Here is a 23,286-nt window from a genome sequence, read left to right as displayed (position 1 = left end):
CAATTCACCGTAAAATGAGTGAAATTGACCGCGAAGTGACTGAAATTCACCATGAAGTGAGTGAATCACTGCGAAGTGAGTGAAATTTATCGCGAAGTGATTGCAATTCACTATGAACTGAGTGAAATTGACCACGAAGTGACTAAAGTTCATGGCGAATTGACTGAAATTCACCATGAAGTGAGTGAAATTGACCGCGAAGTAAGTGAAGTTCACCGCGAAGTGACAGAACTTCATGCGAACTGAGTGAAGTTCACTGCGAAGTGACTGAAATTCACTGCGACCTGAGTGAAATTGGTCGCGAAGTGAGTGAAGTTCACCACAAAGTGACTAAAATTCACCGCGAAGTGAGTGAAATTGACCACAAAGTGAGTGAAATTGATCACAAAGTAAGTGAAGTTCACCATGAAGTGACTAAAGTTCACCACGAAGTGAGTGAAATTGACCACGAAGTGATTGAAATTCATCATGAAGTGACTGAAATTGACCACGAAGTGATTGTAATTCATCGCAAACTGAGTGAAATTGACCACGGAGTGACTAAAATTCACTATGAAGTGAGTGAAGTTCACCGATAACTTAGTGAAATTGACCGATAACTAAGTGAAATTGACCGATAATGGTGTAATAGACTCTTTCGTTGATGTGAGTGAATCACTTTACTGTTTTGGTAATTGAATTGAGGTTGCTCGAAATGGAGGTTTGCACTTTATTGATAACTCATGCTAATTAACTATGAACTCGTGCCAATCAAATATTAAGCCAATTGGGAGTTATGATGGATATGGAAGAGGCATATAAATTGTATGTGAGCTAACCGATAACTAAGTGAATGACCATATTCATTTTGATCATAATTAGGGTCAGTATCTCTTTTCATGATGATTATTATTCTTTCAAAGTCCGAATCGTAGTAATAAATTCGTAATTTCAAAAAATATAACAAACGTCCATTCACTGTCACATTACAAAAAATGCCTTACAAATTACATTATTTCAAAGGTATTGGAAATTTGCAATTCTAGCGATTATGCCCTGTTTGTTTGCATCTTCCGTATTTTACCATTTTTCGTTCCTCTCCCTAGGAAAGAATTCATGCCTTTTTGGTCTTCCAACTGACCTCCTCTGTTGTGGGGGCTTAATTCTCGCACAATACTCCCTAAATTCAATTGATATTTCCCATTGGATCTTGTCACGTATTAGGTGCACGGAATTGTCATACGTGATCTGGTAATTTCTCGTCGTGTACAACGGGGACCAATATAAATAATGAGGAAGATTATAGTTTATACAGGTTGAAAGAACATGAAAATAAGGGAACCCTTTTACGTCAAACTTGTGACATGTACAGGAATGCTCACTGAGCTTGACAATATCATTACAGTCTCCTACAAAATAGTATTCATCATGAGAAATTACATAGCAACGAACATCTCGCGCCTTTGAAATGAGATCCTTTAATTGTTTCTCAGCTCACGATGTTAACGGTCCTAGGAATGATGATGCAGATTCTCTTCTCTTATAAAAAGTTTCTTGAATTTTAAATCTGACCATCTGTATTAATATAGTCACGGGGTATTCTCGTGCTTCCATGAATAAAGCATTAATGCACTCAGCTATGTTTGTAGTGACCAAGTTGAATCTTCTTCCTGGAAAGTGCGAAGATGCTCACCTTTTATACCTTATTTCTCACAGCCATGCATGTATCAAGGGGTTGGCAAGTTCGATATCATGCATTAACTTTTCAAACTCAGCCTTCCTATAAGTTTTTACAGCTCGCTAATAGTAGATTTTTAACGACTTGTTTTTAAACATGTCCACCAAGTTTCGGTATATATGGTAGGCGCAGTAGCCATGGATTGCATTTTAAAAGACATGGGGAACTTCTTTCATTAGACCTTTATATTGATTTGATATAATCACAAGACCAGGTAGATCCCCTAATGTACGGTTGAGGTGGGTAAGGAACCGGTTTCAACTGTTGTTGTTATCTGATTCTCTAATACCAAAATCAACTGGGAAAATATGATTGTCGTCATCCAAGGCCGTAGCAACGAATAGAACACTCTTGTACTTACCTTTTAGATGTGTGCCGTCAATAGCCAAGACCCTTCGTAGAAATATTTGAAAACTCGCTGTTGTTCACAACCCCAAGTGCAGGGTCGTCATGTAGTAATAATCTCAGTGAGACTGAGGTCAAATCCACGAGGACTAATCTTGTGTGTCTATTCTGAGAGTAATTAGAATCAAAACTAGGAGAAGATCTAATCTAAATTTGGGAGTGTAGAGAGTAATTGTGAGAGATTTAATGAAAACTTAAGAAAATCAAAGTGGAGAAACTAGGGATTCCAAGGATCCACTTGCAGCTATTAGGATGTTTCCTTATTTGATTAAAGACACTCAATTAGAATTGGAGTCCCATCCTATACAATTGGAAGATATTCAATAAACTCATATTTGAACTTCCATTGATCTAGTTCTCAACGGATGAAAGTTGTGAAGATTGGAAGTGATTCCATCACTAACCATGCCCAGGAGACAATGGCAGACAACAGGATATACCGATCTAACAACTAACAAGGGAGATTTGTGAAGAATAGAAGGGATTCCATCACTCAGCCATGCCCAAGGGACGATGGAAAACAACAGGATTTCCTATTTTCACAAACTCTGAACAAAAGAAGAAGATACTTCAAGCTATCGTAGATCCATTGTAATTTCAGTCACAACAAACCATTAAACACTAAAAGTATTCCTTAAATATCAAACTAGAAACAAAGGAGTACAACAATAACAAGAATTAAACAAGAAAAAACATCTCAATCACGCTACAAGTTTCACCCCTTTGCCCTAGCTAAGGGATCTTAGCCAACCATAAACATGATTGGATTAAAAACCCTAGTAGAAAGCATTAAAAACTAAAGAGAAGGGAAAAAGAACTCTTGGGAAGTGACTCCGCCCTTTTGCTCTACTTCTCCAAACCCTAAATATCATATAAAGTGCCTATAAACCCCTACTTATAGGAAAAGTTTCACAAAATCACAAAACTAGATCAAATTTACGCAATTCGCGTAATGCCTTCGATGCCATCGAACACCCTTAGATGTCATCAAAAGGGTTTGAATTCGGAAGTCGTGCATTTTCTTCTTTCGCACGCGTAAGTCTCTATATCATCGAACCGTCTTTCGATGTCATCGAGCGAAGCTTCGATCCATCAAACAGGTCTTCGAGTCATTGAAAATGGGTCCAAAACAGTCCAGCAAGTTGCTTCAATTTCTTCAGTAAATTCGATGTCATCGAGCAGTTTCAATGTCATCTAGCACCTTCCTTCAAGTCATCGAACATGTCTTCAATGGATCAAGAAAAGCACCCAATATGTCCAGCATCCAACTCGATTTTCCCTTATAAATTTAATGTCATCGACCAGTGTTCGATGTCATTGAACGGTTGCCGATGCCACAGTCTTTGTGATTTTTATGCTTGTTCTTTTGACTTCCTTCATTCTCCGCTTGGTTTTCTTAGATCTTGGAGTCTTAAAATCTTCAATCTTGGTCTTTAAAGATCCCTTCTTAGCTTTGATAATTCTTGAGCACTAAATCTATGCTTTTAGCATTCTTTTTAATCCAAGCTCTTAAATTTACCTTGTAACACAAACACATGTAAAATATACCATTAAGCCATATTATGTTTCTAAAACTAAGAAATAAATGGGGGATAATATGCAATATTTGACCCTCAACACTTGGCCTTCTCTTTCAAAGAGAAGGGAATTAATTTAAGCCTCATAGTGTCATCGGACACATTCAGGAAGTGTAAGGTCGCTATTATCTCATCTAACTCTTTGAGATGTAGGTATGGACTTTCAGAATCAAGTCCATGAAACTTTAGAAGGAGTTGGATCACTCTTAGTTTAAAGTCCACATTTCCTACTTTGTGTGAAAACACTATGCAAGAAGGTGTACTTGCCCTCACTGGTTGGAGATAATCTCTTAATGTTCTTGGTGCAGGGGCATTATGCACCTCATTTTCATCTTGGTGTTGCGGTTGATTTGTAGCCATCGTTTCTGTCAACTTAGGTGATCTTAGATGATGTCTAATCCGGTGATGGATAGGGAATCCTTCGACCAATTCTCCTTCACTTAAGAGTCATCATAGAGTATTGTCACAGACCCACTTGGGCGTGAAACACTCTCAGCCCTTAAGTTCTAAAATTAAAATCCAAGAAGAAACTATAGAAATAAGAAATCTAAAAAGAGAAGTTGGAAAGAAGTTACCGAATCAGGAGTGCTATGTCAGTGGCTAGAAAATAGAAAGGAAGGGCAGTCTTCGATGTCATCGAACAACTTCCTTCGAGTCATCGAACATGTCTTCGATTGATCGAGAAAAGCACCCAATATGTCCACCAATCAACTCAATTTTCTTTTATAAATTTGATGTCATTGACCAATGTTCGATGTCATCGAACTGGTCTTCAATGTCATCGAATGGTTGTTGATGGCACAGTCTTTGTGATTTTTGTGCTTGTTCTTCCGACTTCCTTCCTTTTCCACTTAGTTTTCTTGAATCTTAGAGTCTTAAAATCTTTAATCTTGTTCTCCACAGGTCCATTCTTTGCTTTGGTGACTTTTAAGCACTAAATCTATGCTTTTAGCATTCTTTTCAATTTAAGCCCTTAAATTCATCTTGCAATACAAACACATGTAAAATATACCCTTAAGCCATATTATGTTTGTAATACAAAAAAATAAATGGGGGATAATATGCAATATTTGACCCTCAACACAACCCCTAACCAGCATTTTGCTAGTCCCAAAAAAAAATATGCGAAAAATAATTTTCAATCTCAAGTTCAAAACCTTTTTCAGAAATCAATCTTTTGTGCAATCAAGTATGAATGAGTAACATTAAGTGAGATAGTGGGATCTTTGAAAAGTTAGAGCCAAATCAACTAGGCAATTAATCAAGTAGGTTCTTTATCAATTAAATCAGAATGAAAGTTTAAATATCAAGTTTTCCAATGTGCTTGGTGAAAATAAATTTACTTCTCAGAAAACTACTTTTATTTCGTAATGTTAGCCATGGTCATCATCTTATGATTAATTAAGAACTCAAGTACTAATTCTAAACCTATCCCCTTTTTCATTCTTTTTCCAATTTTTTATTTTATATCAATGGTCACCATTATTTATTCCTCTTTTTCTGACATTACATCATTTTCAAAGACATTTTCCATTCCCCTCAAAGATGCTGTCATTTTTCATTCTTTATGACTTTTTTGTATTCTCTTATTTTTTAACCAATTTTTCATCTCTTATGGTGGACAGAATTCTCCAGACTAAATTCTCAATATCTAATAATGATCCACCTACTAACTATTAAAAACTCAAGCACACTCCAAGAAATCAAATTGAACCTGTCTTGTGGTTTAGATTAACATGATATTCAAGCTTATTCTTAATCAATTCGAATGTAAGAACTGTGAGTGATATTTTACTTAGATGATCAAGCTCCAACAATTTAAAATCCAATCTCACTTCTCATCATACTCAAAGTATTCTTAATTACACAATTTATTGCCTTCCAAACAGAGTTCAACTCAAAATATTAAAAAATTTCTAAATTTTTTGCTCAAAACTAAGAAAAACACTGATTAAGTTACCTAATCCCCACACCCCCCATAAAAATATACATTTTCCTTAATGTATAAGAAGTAAGCATGTAATGCAAACGAGGCAACAAAAAGAAAGGGAATGGTGGAAGTAAACTACCCAAGTCCTATGAAGATAGTACCTGGAGGAAGGAACTTTGAAGCTTTTTCACGAATCTCATCATAAAAATGGGTTAGCACACAACCAAACTCAATAGAGTATAAGAAAACTATCCTAAAATAGTGGAAGCAAATGACCCCAGTCCTATGAAAGCAATAAACTAATCCTAAACTAGGAAAGCAAGGGAAGAGCTACTTAGTCATGCCGTGAGGTTCCTCCTCCGGCTAATATCTTGATAAATTTTTCAGTAGGTTTTTCAACAAGATCATCCAAAAGCCCTTTTTGCAATAGGCTCAGATGCCTAGTATCATGAATTTTTGGAGAAATTTATGGACCTCAACATAAGGTTTCTTTTTAATCTCCTGACATGTCCAAAGTATATACGATTCACTCGTGATAGAAAAAGTTTCAATGTTAGCATAACATGGTGAATCAGGGACTACACATAGATGAAATTCAGAAAAATTCTCAGAAAGTGATGTAGTCTCGACACATTCTGAAGTTTCAGACTCTGGTTCAATTTTCAGCTCCTCCTCCTTTAATGGTAAACATTTAGGATCTGAGGAAGGAGGGGTTTCAGAATAAGCATTTTCTCGATCCTTGCAACTACCGAAGTATTTTCTTGTGAGGCATGTACTATTTCTTTTATTATTAGATCATTTGAATCTATAAAGTGAGCCAAGCAATCATCTAAAGAGTTGAAAAATTCAGTTGAGAGTGACTCATTTTCTACATTGAAGTTTGTGATGATCTGCCCAAGGATTTCATCATCTCTAGAAGTGGATGGAAGCATGATCTCCTCTTAATCATGGTGAGAATAAATCATCACCGGATGTATCTTGTCTTGCCTTTCATAGGTAGATTGAAGATCAATGGGTGAAGAATTGATATGAAGACTCTGTTCATCGGTATTACTAAGTAAAGGCATTGTATTGTCAAGGATTGACAACTCGGATGGTGGCCTTAACTTGATGGTTTCAAATTTTAGAGTCATATTAGGTGACTCGTGTAAGGCCTGTGTCCTAGTATCACACCGTTCCTTAAGATCCCGCGATCCTCCTCGTCGAATTTCGGTGACCCACAACCTGTAGACAGCGTCTGCGAACGACCTTAACTCGCATCCTGTAAACCCTAGTCGACTCGACCCAAAACTATACCATTGCAACCACACCATCGCTGCGGTTCCAACGCTGCATCTCGTGCGCCAATACGATGCCTTGAGTAGGAGATATGACCCGTGTATAATCCCGGCCATGAGTTGCACGTTGTAGGACCGTAGATTCCAGATAAAGTAAATTCTCTAACAAGCAATCATGATGGTGACATCACCCTAGCCTACCTAGGTTAGGATGACATCACCCTAGCCCCCATGCCTCTTAGACCTAATGATGACAAGCATGCCCTCTCTTCCCCACGCTCTCTTACAAAATCATCATTACACTTACAACATCATTTCCACCCCTATACCTCTCTCTCCCTCCCATTCTCTCCCATCTTCCTCATTTGCAACCCAAGCAAGAAGAGAGAAACCCAACAATTTCCAGCCATTTCCACCCTTAATCCCACTCAATCCAACCCTTAGATCATCATCTCCACCATTGAAGGAGCATCATAGGAGCTTTGAAGCACTAGGAAGGAAGAAGAAGGAAAGGTGGGTGCTTCTTAAATTAGTTTTCTTCATTTCATGCATGAGACAAGTGGGACCTACCAATTAATGGTAGGGATCCCATCTTTGACCCTAGGTGTGGCCAATGGCCCACCATGATTTGCATGCATGTATCTATGATGGGGCCATTCTCCATGGACCTCATCATGATGCTTATTGATGTGATATTTGTTTAAGGCCATTTAGGCCCAGATTTGTGTGGTGGGAAGAAGGTTTCCCACCTGATTTCCTGATGTATGGTCCACCATGATGAACATCATATCCACACCCTTCACATGTAATCCTGTTTTTGTATCTAGACAGCAAGTTCTAAAAATCATATAAAATCGACCATGTGAAGATCAGAGTTAAAACTTGGTAATAATATGAACCACAAATGAACTAACTCTAGACCAAATTTCGTAGCCATCCAATGGTCCAATCATCCGTAATATCAAGTTTACTTGACTACTGTCCAGCAGCACATGCAGGATTCGAAATTGCCTAAAATGGACCCATTTTTAACTCCTTTAATGAATGTATTAAAAATATATGTTCCTTTGGATTCATAAAAAATTGAACCAGCTTTCCAACGGTAAATAATAAGCCTCAATCAGAGTTCGGACGGTTGAGATCTTGGCCTTATACGAAAGATATATTTGGGTGCTTATTATGACCATTCTTGTGTGGGCCATATCCGTGATTGCAATGATCAGATGTATTTGATATTTATTTTTAACTTACTTGAGATAGTAAATAATCATATATATGGTCCCTATGATTAGATTCTTTCATGATAAAGTTTAGAAAATTCTGAACCGACAGATATTTCCGTAAGGATAAACCTTAAATTGTTTTGTATGGTCCAGATGGATCCCAGGATCTGTATGGTTGGAAACCTTTATACAGCCTGAATGACATATTCCCAAATCGTCCATTGGCTTAGATTTTCTAACATAGAATCTGATCATAGATATTTAATCAAGACATTTCATATGCCACTTGTATGTTGTATGCATGTTGACCACAACATTCATCCTCTTATTATGGACCCACTTGGTAATGAGGCCACTTTTGATTTATGTGCTTTATTAGTTCATTTAATTTGGACAGCCATGTGTATTGATTTGTCTCTTATCTATGCTTTGTTAGCATGTGGGTCCCACTTACCATTGGATCGATTTCAATTCCTTTGAACTTTCTGTTTGTTAAAATTTTCTAAGTACTTAACTGTATTGCATGTAAGCCTCTTTAGGCCCCACCCTCTGTAGTTAAGGGTCCCACTTTGGGGGATGTTTAATCCTTATATAAGTGAGCTGGGATGTCCCACCTTTTTTGTGAGAAATGATCCCTAAGTGTTTGGAAATTGGGCCCCAAGTTGTGACAGACCCCATGCTGAAAATTATCTGATTATTTGTGTTTTATACCAACTTTGGGCCTCTATAGTGGACCACACCTAGAGATATGAGTGGGCCACCACTTGGAACCTTTAACCTATATGAATGAATAGATAAATAATATTTTACTCGGGCTAAATCAGACCCTACATGATCAAGGAGTGGATCCCAAAATGTGTTCAGGCATGGTTGTGTAAAAAATTATGTGTAGAAAATCAATGTACCTATGTTTGACTCTATACCAAATATTACGTGTGCACAACTAGTTTGTCCAACCTGATGGGACACTGAAAGGTGGTCCCCTGTGATCATGGGACGTACTCAAAGTCAGGACAAAACTAATTCTGCATTGTGTTTCCTGCACATTCCCTCCAAGTACCCATGTTTGGGACATCACCGTAAATTGTATATACCAAACCAATAAGGCTCAACTTATACTTTTTAAAGCCCATGCATAGGTCATCCTTCCTCTCACCAGATGTGGGTCCCAAATGATCATAAATCTGAATTGAAGATGACCAAAAACCAACATTGCACAAAAATCTGTTTGATGTAAAATTTATGTGGGGCCACGTCAGTGGGGTCCGCCACCTTCCCAAAGTATTTAATGTAGCATCTAAACTCTAAAAGCTAACTCTCAGATATTGTTGGGCTTAAAAATATTAAGTGGGCCATCTAGTATGGGTTATCTTGTATGGGCCTTACCTTTCATGTAATGTGGTCCACTGGCATGTTTTGTAAATGGGTGTTGTATAACTTGTAAAATATTTAGTGGACAGATCTTGCTATCCACATGTTATCTTAAGATATAGGTGGCCTTGGGCCCATCTAAATGATGCAAACCTAAGGCCCAAGCAGGTCCAACACTAAGAGAAATCATTGGGGAATGAGAAACCCACAGTGGTAACCTTCCTTGAGCCTGTTGTGTAGGCTGGGCAGCGAACCTGTCATACTACCTCTAGTCAAGTGGACCACACTTAGAGATACCTATTTTACAATACATAAACTACATAATTGAGCTCTTTCTTGGTTTGTTGTGTATGTGGCTAATGGGCCTAATATGATATATGACATGAAAGATGTTAGTATGTTATCCGTGATGTTTGAGATTGTGCATTATTCCTAGGTGGTGGAATGTTGTGGTTGGACATTTATGCCTTTAGATTGGCCAATCGGTTCACCAAGTGGGACTCACACTTGACCTATATGACCCCATGCCTTGTGTGTAATTCAAGTCCAATGTGGAAGTCACACTAGGTAGGATGCACCTAGTGATGGGTGAGATGATAATACATGTATGGTAACATGATAATGATGTTTGTGAGTTGTCAGTTGAAATGATAGATATGATTTAATGGATGGTGAATCATAGCATATGCATTGATGAGTAGTTATTTATAGTACTTATGACATTATTTATGTTAATCATGAAGTAAAAATGATCCCAATGGTAATAATGATGATATTATATTATATTATATTATATTATATTACACACACACACACACACACACACACACATATATATATATACATGATGAGCATGATGAGCATGGTGACAAAACATGCTAGTTGACTACCATGCTTGATATCCAAGTGATAATAATGCACGTATTGATTGTCATAATGATAATGTGGATAAGATAACCATATTTTACTTGATGCATGGATAATGATAAACAAATGATGTTGGTGGACGTAAGGATAACCTTATGCACGATAGACAACTAATGCCTAAGGCATGTATAATAATAGTATTGGACAATGGCCATGATATTGATGATGCATGTGAATCCTTATATGTTATGTACTCTATGTATATGATTGCATGATACATGTTTTGAAGATAATTTGATGTTGAATGATGTCTATGATAATGATGATACATGTTAAAACTTGTGTACCACCATAACCTATGCACCTTATGTATGTGCGTGCTATAGGAGCCCTGGTGGCCATTTGTTAAGTATTCACAAGAGGTATAGGGCCTTAGTGTGCTATTGAAGACACTTAAATATATGGTCCCATTGTGAATGTATGAGGCCCATTATGATGTGTTAGGCCCACCTTCCATCTGTATGAATGAGGACCAGACTGTCCAGATTTTTGGACATCCAGTAGGCCCAGATGGGCTGGGCGTCCAGCCTTAGAGCCCACTCTAATGTATGTGCTGATTTTGTGGGCTGTTTTGCAAGCCACTACGATGCATGTATTAAACGCCTTAAGCAACTATTTTCTGGAGCCTATGGGCTGCCCCGTGAGGCCCATTATGATATGTGTTGCACATGATGACCATCTATTTTGTTAGATTATATGGATTGTCTCGAGAGGCCCACCATGATGAATGAGATTCATGGGCTGCACCAAGAGACCCACCATGATGAATGAGATAATATGAATGCTGCCCATTTATTTTCTAGCTATTATAAGGGCCATGGGCCCCTTTGTGAGATAGTTTCTATAGCGGGCCGCACTCTAGGAAGCAATGGTGGTTAACTGTCTACATTGTAAACCTCCCTAGGCCCATTGTTAGGCCCATTCTCATCCTCTCTTAGTGGACTAACCCGAACTGTTGGGCCCCCGTTATTGATGATGCTTCCACCATGTCTTATAGATTTGGCCAAGCCATAAAGCCCATCTTATGCTTATTGGGCCCCATAGGAAGCCCAGTTTACTACGTGATGGAGAGGGTGAGGAAACTCACTCTTTGTACTTAGGCTCATCCTGAATATAAGTATGCCATTTAGGCCATCGATTGATTATAAGAGAGTACAACATCACTGTTGGATATGCCTAATAGAACATCATAATACATGCCTATACGCATCATTTGCATGCTTGTTATGAGGAGTGATTGATCATAACATGTGCCATTGGGCTGGTTATTTTTGAGACTCCCTGAGAGACGGAGTTGTCCCACATGAGCACATGGTACGCGCAGGATTGCTGCATGATTGGATAGTGTGACTCATGTATCTCGCATTTGTGTGACATGTTTACTGTATGCCCTAGCAACATCAAGGCTGTAGCCTCCACAGGAATATAGTGGATCGTAGGATTGGACACCGAAAATGTTTTGGTTCTAGACAGGGGGCGTCATAGATGTCCCTGGGTGAAAGTCCATAAACCCTTATGGTACCAGGAGGTTGCTCCAACATCGAGACCAAGTGGATACATGAGCGCCGGAGTGCCGAATACCAGAAGGCCACGTCTCACACTGTGTCGTGGTCGGTTGGAAGGGGGTGTGGCCTTACTCGCCCAAGAGAGGGGGCAATGTTAGGCTAAGTTTGACCAGCTTGAGGAATGGGTCCGATATCGACGAGCTGAGCTGATATTGGCAGGCGGATAATGAAGTGTCTTTCACTTACCCAGTTGTGTGCTTAGATAGGGCAGCAAGCTGGCGTAGAGTGTACTAGACCCCGGTTATTCACCAAAGATGAACTATACTGATATGTGGATTTCTCAGAGAGGAATTGTACTAATACATGATGTTCCAGAGGTGAACTGTACTGATATGTGGATCCAGGTGAGGACTGGTATGCTTGCATTGTATCTTGTATATGACATTTGGCTACGTAAGCCTTGCATCGCATGGCCTTGGTATGGTTGATAGCATTCATGGACTTACTAGCATTCTTCCCATTCATGGGCTTACCAGCACTTTCCACATTACTTTGATATATATATATGTGTGTGTGTGTGTGTGTGTGTGTGCTTAGCACATGTATTACGCACACACTTACACCAACCTCTGAGCTTTTTGTAAGTTTATGCACAATAGATGCGTGTAGGTGACTCTAGGACACAGCCGAGCTGAGGTAGGAGCATGCAGCTGAGCTTCTGGAGTTTTAATATCTATCTTGTATTTCCCCTTTATGTATTATACTCTAAAGTTTTTTATTATAGTGGATATGTGGTGATGTTATTGTTTGTATCTGGGTTATACTTATGGTTATGCTTCTTACAAAAAAATTCATGTTGAAAAATCCTCCTTCTAGGATCCCAGGATCGGAATCCAGTATATGGGTGCTGGGAGCAGAGAATGGGGTACTATGGAGGCTGTCGACGCTGAATTTGCGATCAAAAATATTGTGAGCGTAGCTTTCGAGTTTAAGGTGTGACTACTCGTCCATCTCCCTAATTTTATTATAATCTAAATCAGGGGAGTAAACTGAACATGCCTCAAAAGAGTCCTATGATTCACCTGGAGGAGACTCTTTCTCCACATTTAAATCAAACATGTCATATGGGTGGAGTAGAATTTCTTGTACCTCGTGATCACCTTCCTGTACCATAATTGAAGTTGCTTCTAGTGAATCTTGGGTTGTACTCTCATGATTCTCATCCCAATACTTATCATCACCCAATTCAGTATAATTCACAAGTGGGATGAGATCACTTACCTCACACTATTTTTCTAGATTGTGTTGAGGTTTGAATAAAGTAACCTCTTCCTCATCTTTGAAATCAAGCGTGTCAGTATCATTATATCGAAAAACTAACAATGTTGCTTGATCATTCCTTTGGATAGTCATCGAGATCAATTTTTCAGGAAAATGAACTGTGCGCTCATTAACACAATCCAACTCTTCATTCTCAATATCAGTACTCTTCACAAATGAGTTAGGATCACTTTCCTCGTATTGTCTTTCCGGATCGGATTGAAGCTAGTATGACTAGCCTCTTCTTCCTCATTAAGATGTAATTGACGCTCTTGAATGGCGATTTCAATCGCCTTTAATGATTTCATAATACCCGCGATTGCTTGTGCGACATATTCGTTGAATTGTTCTTGAGCATCTACGTATTCTGAATTGACTCCTCTTGGGTTATTTCCAGTTAAATCTCATAAGTAGGTAATCCAAGGGAGTAGTCATTAAAATCAATTGGTGGTTCTTCTCTCTAATGTTGATGTTTCCACTGATCATCAGTAGGGAGTTGGGAATAAAGAATTGGATTGGGTTGAGGCTGGGGTGAACTAGCCTTCATTAGCTTATCGAGGAGCGATTCAAGCACTTCTATCGTTCTTCTGATGCCAGCAAAATTGTCTGTGTAACCCTGAAGCAAAATTGACTCCTCTTGGATCGTTTCTAGTTAGGTTCGAAGGTAGAAGACCCTAAAGAATTGTCACTATGATGTATTGCTGGTTCTTCTTCCTAATATTGATGTTTTCACTAATTATAATCATACAGGTCATAGGTGGGAGAATTTGATGGCTGTTGATACATATTATCACCCAAAATATAATCTCTCATTGTTTTCTTCTTGTCTAATGGGTGATAATAATTCTCACTCCCATAGTTATGATAACCCCAACACTCATGTACTGTTTTCTTAATCCGTGGGGTGTAATTATTCTCCCGCATATGATCACGTAAGGACTTCTTAACCGGTGGAGCATTGTATTCCGGTTGGTTCTCGATGTTGTTTTTAGAAAAATTTTGAGACATGTTGTTTTCTAACATAATCATCTGACATCCCTTCTTAATGTCTCTTAGCTATCTCAGCATATTGATGTTCCCACTCTTGCATGGTGAAACCCTAACTTTAAATCTAATCCTTAAAAGAAAAAGAATAAAAGAAGAACCCTACAACAATATGGAAAGTAAGTAGAGGAGAAGTTAGAAGGAAATTACCAAATTGGAGGAGATCTATGTTAGGATCCTACAAAAGAAAAAAAAAAATCAATTTCTAAAAACAGAAATTCTAAAATTAGAAAGTTTCTAAAAACAGAAATAGAAAGATGAGTTAGTTTCTAAAAAAAAAAAAAAGAAATCCTAGAATTCGAAGGTTTCTAAAAATAGAAAACAAACCTGAATCTTAAAATAGAAAGAAAAAATGCTTAGAAAGAGATTACCAAATTAGAAGTTTCTATATTAGGATCCTACAAAATAGGAAAGTAAAGTTAGTTTCTAAAAACAAAAAAAGTCTAAACAAACCCTAATCCTAAAAATAGAAAGTAAATAAATCATAATCTTAACCTACTTATAAAACTAATCAATCTTAGAAAAACACAGCCGTTAGTCCCCGGCAATGGCACCAAAAACTTGTTCACAACCCAAAGTGTAGGGTCGCGATATAGTAATAATCCTGGTGAGACAGAGGTCGAATCCACGAGGACTAATCTTGTGTGTCTATTCTGAGAGTAATTAAAATCAAAACTAGGAGAAGATCTAATCTAAATTTGGGAGTATAGAGAGTAATTGTGAGAGATGTAATGAAAACTTATGAAAATCAAAGGTGGGAAACCAAGGATTCCAGGGATCCACTTGCAGCTATTAGGATGTTTCCTTATTCGTTTAATCACTCAATTGGAATTGGAGTCCCATCCTATCCAATTGGAAGATATTCAATAAACTCATATCTGAACTTCCATTGACCTAGTTCTCAACAGATAAAAGTTGTGAAGAATAGAAGTGATTCCATCACCTAACCATGCCCAAGAGATAATGGTAGACAATAGGATATACTGATCTAACAACTAACAAGGGAGATTTGTGAAGAATAAAAGGGATTCCATCACTCAGCCATGTCCAAGGGATGATGGAGTACAATAGGATTTCCTATTTTCACAAACTCTAAACAAAAGAAGAAGATACTTTAAGCTATCGCAGATCCATTGTAATTTCAGTCATAATAAACCATTAAACACTAAAAGTATTCCTTAAATATCAAACTAGAATCAAAGGAGTTCAACAATAACAAGAATTAAACAAGAAAAAACATTTCAATCACGCTATAAGCTTCACCCCTTGGCCCTAGCTAAGGGATCTTAGCCAACCATAGACATGATTGGATTAAAAACCCTAGAAGAAAGCATTAAAAACTAAAGAGAAGGGAAGAAGAACTCTTGGGAAGTGGTTCCGCCCTTTTGCTCTACTTCTCCAAACCCTAAATATCCTAAAAAGTGCCTAGAAACCCCTATTTATAGGCAAAGTTTCGCAAAATCGCAAAACCGAATCAAATTTATGCAGTCCGCGTAACACCTTCGATGTCATCGAACACCCTTTGATGTCATTGAAAGCGTTTGAATCTGGAAGTCATGCCTTTTCTTCTTTCGCACTGCATAAGTCTCTGTGTCATTGAACCTGTGAGACCCGTATCCTAGCCGTACCATTTCGTAGGCTTCCGCGATCCTCCCAGTCGAATTTCGACGACCCGCGACACATAGATTGCATTTGCGTACAACCCTGAGTTATGTCCCATATTCCAGAGTCGGCTCAACTTGAGACTTGTACCCTAGCGACCACGCTGTCGAGGTGGTTTCGATGCCCCATCTCACGCGCCGAGGAGATACCCAGGCCAGGAGATGTGGGCCCGCGTTCAGTTCGAGGAAACGCCACGAGTTTGCAATCCCAAGAGAATCTCTACAACATGTCAAATCAATCTAATCAATCACCTCACATGTCAAGTATATGTCCCATCCCCAAAAGCAACCTCAAAGTCAAAGTTATCCATCCCTTATATGTCAAGTACACATCCCTTACCCATCACCCATCACTCACTCACCCATCCCTCTCTCTCTTTACATCCCATCCTCCCTCTCTCATTTCTTCATTTTTTTCAAGCATACCCCATGAGAGCATCCAACGTCCAAGCTCTATGAGAGAGCTTTGTGTGGCCACTTCTATCTCCCACTCCACCATCCAAGTTTCATCTTAACCGTTGAAATTATTCCTATAGAGCTGTAGCATGCATTGGCGGAAGAAGGAAGAAGAGATCAAAGGTGGGTGTTTTATAGGCCTAGATTTCATGCTTTAATGATGGGCTAAGTGAGGCCTACCGATTGAAGGTATGGATCTCACTTTGGACCTTAGGTGTGGCCGATGGCCCACCTTGATTCTCATGGTCATTCCATAATGGGGCCATTCTCCATGGACCCCATCATGATGTTCATTTTCCTTGTATGAAAAGCGGTCATCTAGACCTTTCATTTTGGTGGAGAAGGAATCTCCACCGTTGATTTTTGATTTGGTGGGCCCACATATATTGGGACCAACTGGATGTATGATTGAATGCATGGAAGGGAGGGCCCATAGTGTGGGGGTCCCTCCATCACACCTGTCTCTCTCTCTCTCCCCCTTTTTATTTTCTTTGTGTGATGATGTGGCCGTGTGGCCCACCCAGATGCACCCCACCTTGATGTATGTCTTATCCACACCATCCAACCATTTGGTGGCCCACCTAGGCAGCACGCCTGGAGGTGGGGCCCACCTTAGATATGTGTTATACGTAAACCGTCCAGCGTCCAAGGACGCTGGACATGGGTTCACTGAGAAGTGTGAACTGGCAGTGTGGTGTATTGATGCCTAACCTCCGTGGACGCACGCTGGAGGTTGGGATGAAAACAAAAATATCAGTTTAATTTTTTTAAACTTCTTGGGTGGACTGCTCATACAGTGCCCACCTTGATGTATGAACCTTATCTACACCGTCCATTCCATTCCCTATTTCATTTTAGGCGTTGAGCCGAAAAATGAAGCAAATTCAACTATCTAGCGGGCCATAGCATAGAAAACAGTGGCTTTACCATTGAAATCTACTCTGATATTTCTATACATCGAAACATGGTGAATATTGGGCTCGTTCGGACTATCTTGAGCAATAGAATCCAATGGGTGGAGTGGATCCACCTGATGCGGGCCCTACTATGGAAAAACCTTTGAAAAATGTTTTTTAAAAAAAATTTAAAACAAATACAAGTAGCAAGTGTTGCTGCTAACGTCAGGGGCACACGGCAGCGTCCTGCACTGGGACGTGAAGGGAGGGGGTAGGGACCATGGGCCCCACCGTGATGTGATATGTGTAGAACATCTACACCGTGCATTGATGGGGCCCCTTTTCTTGTGGGGCACCCCCCAAAAATCAGCCATATGTGGAACTCAGGTGTCCCACGCAGCAGGAAATAGTGGGATTGAGCGGCTGCCATTGAAACCCTTTTGGGTTGTCACAGAAGTTTTGGATCATTATGAAATTTGTTTTTTCCTCTTTATCTAGGTCTGTGTGACCTTATTTAAAGATTGGATGGAAAATAAGCATTATGGTGGGCCCCACATGGGACCCACTGACATTGTGTCAAACCCACACCGTCCTCATTGAGTAAGACGCTGGTGCACCTCACTCCAACTACATAGCTGCTGTAGTGGTGTCACTAAGTTCTGTAGGACCCACCTACTTCATCCACGCCGTCTATGGGACCACCATGATGCATTTGTTACATCCAAATTGTCCAACCCTTTTTGCAAGCTCATCTTAGGCTTGTGATAGAAGAAAAATGAGACAAATCTAGGATCAGGTGGACCACATTACAGAAAACAGTGGGTTTGAACGTCCATCATTAAAACCCTTGGGCTACAAGGTTTGGACCAATATGATATTTATTTTTCCTCTAGATCCAGGCCTTTGTGACCTTATGAATAGGCTGGATAGGAAATAAACCCTATGATGGGGCGCACTAGAATTTAACCGTGGAAATCATGATCACCACTACTAGTTATTGTATGGTCCAGTTGAGCTTTTGATATGATTCATTTCTTGTATATCCATTGCTTTCTAAAAATAGATGAGTTAGGCTCGGCCCATTCAACTTGGCCTATTTGACTCGACCCATTCAACTTAGTCCATTTGATTCGGCCCATTTGATTAGGCCCGATGTGTTATATAAGGCCCGTTGTTGAGGCCCACCTTAATGTGATGTATGAGGCCCGTTGTTGAGACCCACCTTGATATATATGAGGCCCATGTGACATGGCCCATTTGATGTATTGGAGGCCCATGGGTTGAGGCCCAATGGGATGTATATAAGGTCCATTGTACTTTGTGATTCCACCATGGTTTATGTAATGATGTTTATGGCGGGCCATACCTTGGGAGCGATGATGGTTTGACGTCCACATTGTAAGAATAATGTTGGTTAAATGTCCACATTATGACTCTCCTTAGGGCCCATTGATAGGCCCATACTTGTTGTGTGTAGGCTGTCTAAGCCTATCTTCGTTGTGAGGATAGTTTATCACCATATAACATGTTTAGTATAATTTCATGACTCATGCCATACGCATCATATGTATGTTTAATCTGAGTAGTGACTGATCATAACATATGTCATTAGGCAGATTATTTATGGGACTCACCGATAGGAGTTACCCACATGAGTGTGTGGTACGCGCAGGATTACTGCATGACTGGACAATATGACTCATGCATCTCGCATATGTCTGACATAATCATTGTACGCCCTAGTGACATTAGGGCCGTGGCCTCCACAGGCATGTCGTGGATGGCCAGATGGGACATCGAAAATGTTTGGTTCGAGCATCTGGGCACTTTGGATGTCCGTGGGTGAAAGTCCCTAAACCTCTGAGGTCAGGAGATGCCCCAACGTCTAGACCGAATGGATACATGAGCGCCCGAGTACCGAATACCAGTAGGCCGCGTCTCTCATTGTGTCGTGGTCGGTTGGGAGGGGGTGTGACCTTATCCGCTCGAGTGAGGGGGCTGTAAGCTAGGCTGAGTTGACCATCTTGCAAATGGGTCTGCTATCGACAAGCCGGGTAGGTATTGACAGACTACTAGTTAAGCGGATAGTGTGGTCTCTTCCACCCGATAGGCTGTGCTAGGGAGGCGGCAGTCAGTGTGGTGTGTACTAGACCCCAGTGATGATCCTAGAGAGGAACTGTACTGATATGTGGACTTATTGAGCAGGAGTTGCTTACTCATTCATTCATCCATTCACTATCCACTCGGGCTGGTGGTGCGCAACTATTTATTACGTGTACCTTCGCAATGGCCAGGATTTTGGTTAGGGTGCGCGACTAACCTGAGATCAGGAGTTTACCACATTGAGTCTCACTATCCAAATTTAGGTATGGGACTGGTTTGGATAGAAGTCCCTTGTGGTGGACCCCGTAGCCTGCAATACTATGTACTATCATCCCGACTTCACACTCCGGCTTGGTCATTCCATTCGCATTGCATATTGCATTCCATCCGCAAGTATATGACATTTTGGGTTACTATGTTTCTGCACTTCTATGGCCTAAACAGACTTAGCAGGATTTATATATTACATTGCATTCTCAGCATTTGATATTTGACTCTCTATGATTCCACGTTTGTATAGCCGATCTACATTACATATTCTGATATTATATGACTCATGGACTTACTAGTACATTTCTGCTTACTCTGATATCGTATGATTCATGATCTTGTCATTATTTCTTCTTATTCTAATATTGTATGATTTATGGCATTGTATTTGTGTGCTTGGCACTTATCTTACGCACACACTTTCACCACCCTCTAAGCTTTCTATAAGCTTATGCACGATAGATGCGTGCAGGTGATGTTAGGATGTATCCGATCTGAGGCAGGAGCGTGCGGTGGAGCTTTTGGAGTTTTCTTTGATATCTTTATATTGTATTTCCATTTAAGCATTGTACTCAAATGATTATATTAGTGGATATGTGGTGGTGATGTTGTTCTTGTAATTTGGGTATACTTGTGGTTATGCTTCTTACGAGATAAATGTACGTTGAAAAATCCTCCTTTTAGGATCCTAGGATCGGAATCTGGCGCATGCGTGTTGGGAGCTAAGAATGGGGTACTGCGGAGGCTGTCGACACCGGATTCGGTGATTGGAAATTTTGTGAGCCCGGTTTCTGAGTTTGGGGCGTGACGGAACCGTCCTTCGATGTCATCGAGCAAAGTTTCGATCCATCGAACAGGTCTTTGAGTCATCGAAAATGGGTTCAAAACAGTCCAGCGAGTTGCTTTAATTTCTTCAATAAATTCGATGTCATCGAGTAGTCTTTGATGTCATCGAGTACCTTCCTTCGAGTCATCAAACATGTCTTTGATTGATCAAGAAAAGCACCCAATATGTCTGGCAACCAACTCGATATTCCCTCATAAATTCGATGTCATCGACCAGTGTTCGATGTCATCAAACTGATCTTCGATGTCATCAAACAGTTGTCAATGACACAGTCTTTGTGATTTCTGCGCTTGTTCTTTCGACTTCCTTCCTTCTCCACTTGGTTTTCTTGGATCTTAGAGTCTTAAAATCCTCAATCTTAGTCTCTACAGGTCCATTCTTTGCTTTGGTGACTTTTAAGCACTAAATCTATGCTTTTAGCATTCTTTTGAATCCAAACCCTTAAATTCACCTTGCAACACAAACACATGTAAAATATACCATTAAGCCATATCATGTTTGTAAAACTAAGAAATAAATGGGGGATAATATGAAATATTTGACCCTCAACAACTATTCAAGCATAACAAAACATCTCTCGAATCTGCTTGTCTATGGATTAACAAGCATGACAGTCACCGTCCCCGAGTGAACCTCAGCTCATGCAAATACATCGGGAGTTCATCGTAAGAGTCTTCATAAGACCCCATTATGCGATCAATTGCGATCTCCTTAGCACGCCATGCCTTCTTATAACTAATAAGAATATTATACTTCTCTTGCATTGTGAAGATAATGTCCATCGGCCTTAATCCTAGGCATTGCTCAATGCGACTGACAACCAGTTCACTGGATAGCTTACTGCTTGCTTGTCGATAATCACTCTTCATCCATGACGTGCCACATGTATGTATGGATGTGTAAGTCCTTATTTTGAATATCCTCACACCATTCACCCAAGATGCATGTACCCTCCATTCACACTTATCTTCAAAACACCCCACAATGAATTTCTTAGGTGACGAGTACAAGACCTTGTATTGGTAGTTGTTGCGAATTACAACTTGGTTCAAAACATATTGACATTGGCTCTTATCCTTAAATGTTTGGCCAATGGCCATATCAATCAGATAATCTAATGGATATGAATATAGTGATAGGTCTGCATTAGTGAATGCATCATCCTCAAAAGGCACAATGGCTTGGTCGGTGATGAAGTCTGATGTTCGAGCCTACTCGTGCAATGGAATGTCGCTTCCCCATACATATTTGGCGTTGGATGATGAAGGCAAATCTACTCTTGTAGATGAAGATGATGTCGTATATTCACTTCTGAGGTTAAAGTCACCTGCCCAGCTCACTTGACTAGTCATGAAGTTTGATGTCTGAACCAGACGAGTTGTGGAGTGTTGCTTAGAGGAACCTGTAAAGGTGATGCCATATATTCATATTTCATACTATGTTCCTCACCCAAACTTTTAACTGCTAGGGCGTCATGTTTGACACCACTGTAACCCATAGGGTCTTCGAGTATTGCCTCATTAACATGCTGCATTGTCTCGATGATTAAAAGGATGTACTTATCTGGATGCTCCAGCTGTACTGCCAAGAACGCTCTCACATCTTCGTCGTCTTCAATTTCAGTCGATGGGATTGATTGGTTTGAGCAAAGTTACAATGCTTTCAACCTAATATTATAATCATTTGGCGTACTCCTATACGTTTTGGATGGAAGCTCCTCATATGTAGTCTCGATGACCACAACAGTAGTTTTCGACTTTCCACCCTTGTACATGTATCGATTGTTTTTGTTTAGTAACTCCCCACCATACGATTATAGGATGATTTTCAAAGCCATATTTTGAAAATAAACATAATGATGCATAAGATATAACTCGTTTAATATTCACATGTATAAGGTGGAATTGATCAAGTAATAGGAAATTCACCAATGTACTAGGTCAAATATGATCGACTTATCGATTAAATTTTCCAAGTTCTCAATAAATCAATTGCATGGAGTTCATGAAGTTCTCAGTCAATATGGCCAACTTATCGGTGCATTTCGATGACCAATAAATTGACCGATAACTGAGTGAAATTGACCAATAACGTAATGAAAATGACAAAGAATAGAGTGAAATTGAGTTCTAAGCCATTAAATTTGATTGAGAACTCAATGAAATTGATCGAAAATTTTACTCGATTGACCGAGAACTTTATGAAAATTGACCGTGAACTTCTTGAAGTTGACAGATAACTGCGTGAAATTGATCAAGAAGTGCATGAAATTGACCGAGAAATTCATTAAATTGACCAGGAACTTCGTGAAATTGATCACGAAAACTTCATGAAATTGACCACGAACATCTTGAAATTGACAAATAACTGCATGTAATTGACTGGGAAGTGCATGAAATTAACAGAGAAATTCATTAAATTGATTGGGAACTTCATGAAATTGACCGCGAGCTTCTTGAAGTTGACGAATAACTGCGTGAAATTGACTGGGAAGTGCATGAAATTGACCGAGAAATTCATTGACTGAGAACTTTGTGAAATTGACTGCGAAACTTCGTGAAATTGATAGAGAAGTGCATGAAATTGACCAAGAAATTCATTAAATTGACCGGGAACTTTGTCAAATTGACCACGAAACTTTGTGAAATTGACTGAGAACTTCATGAAATTGATTAGGAACTTATCGAAATTAATCAGAAAATTATCAAAATTGACTGCGAACTGAGTGAAATTGATCGAGAACTTCATGAAAATGAA

Source organism: Magnolia sinica, chromosome 17, assembly GCF_029962835.1.
Source record: "Magnolia sinica isolate HGM2019 chromosome 17, MsV1, whole genome shotgun sequence".
NCBI classification, from domain to species: domain Eukaryota; kingdom Viridiplantae; phylum Streptophyta; class Magnoliopsida; order Magnoliales; family Magnoliaceae; genus Magnolia; species Magnolia sinica.
This window is presented reverse-complemented; position numbering follows the sequence as displayed.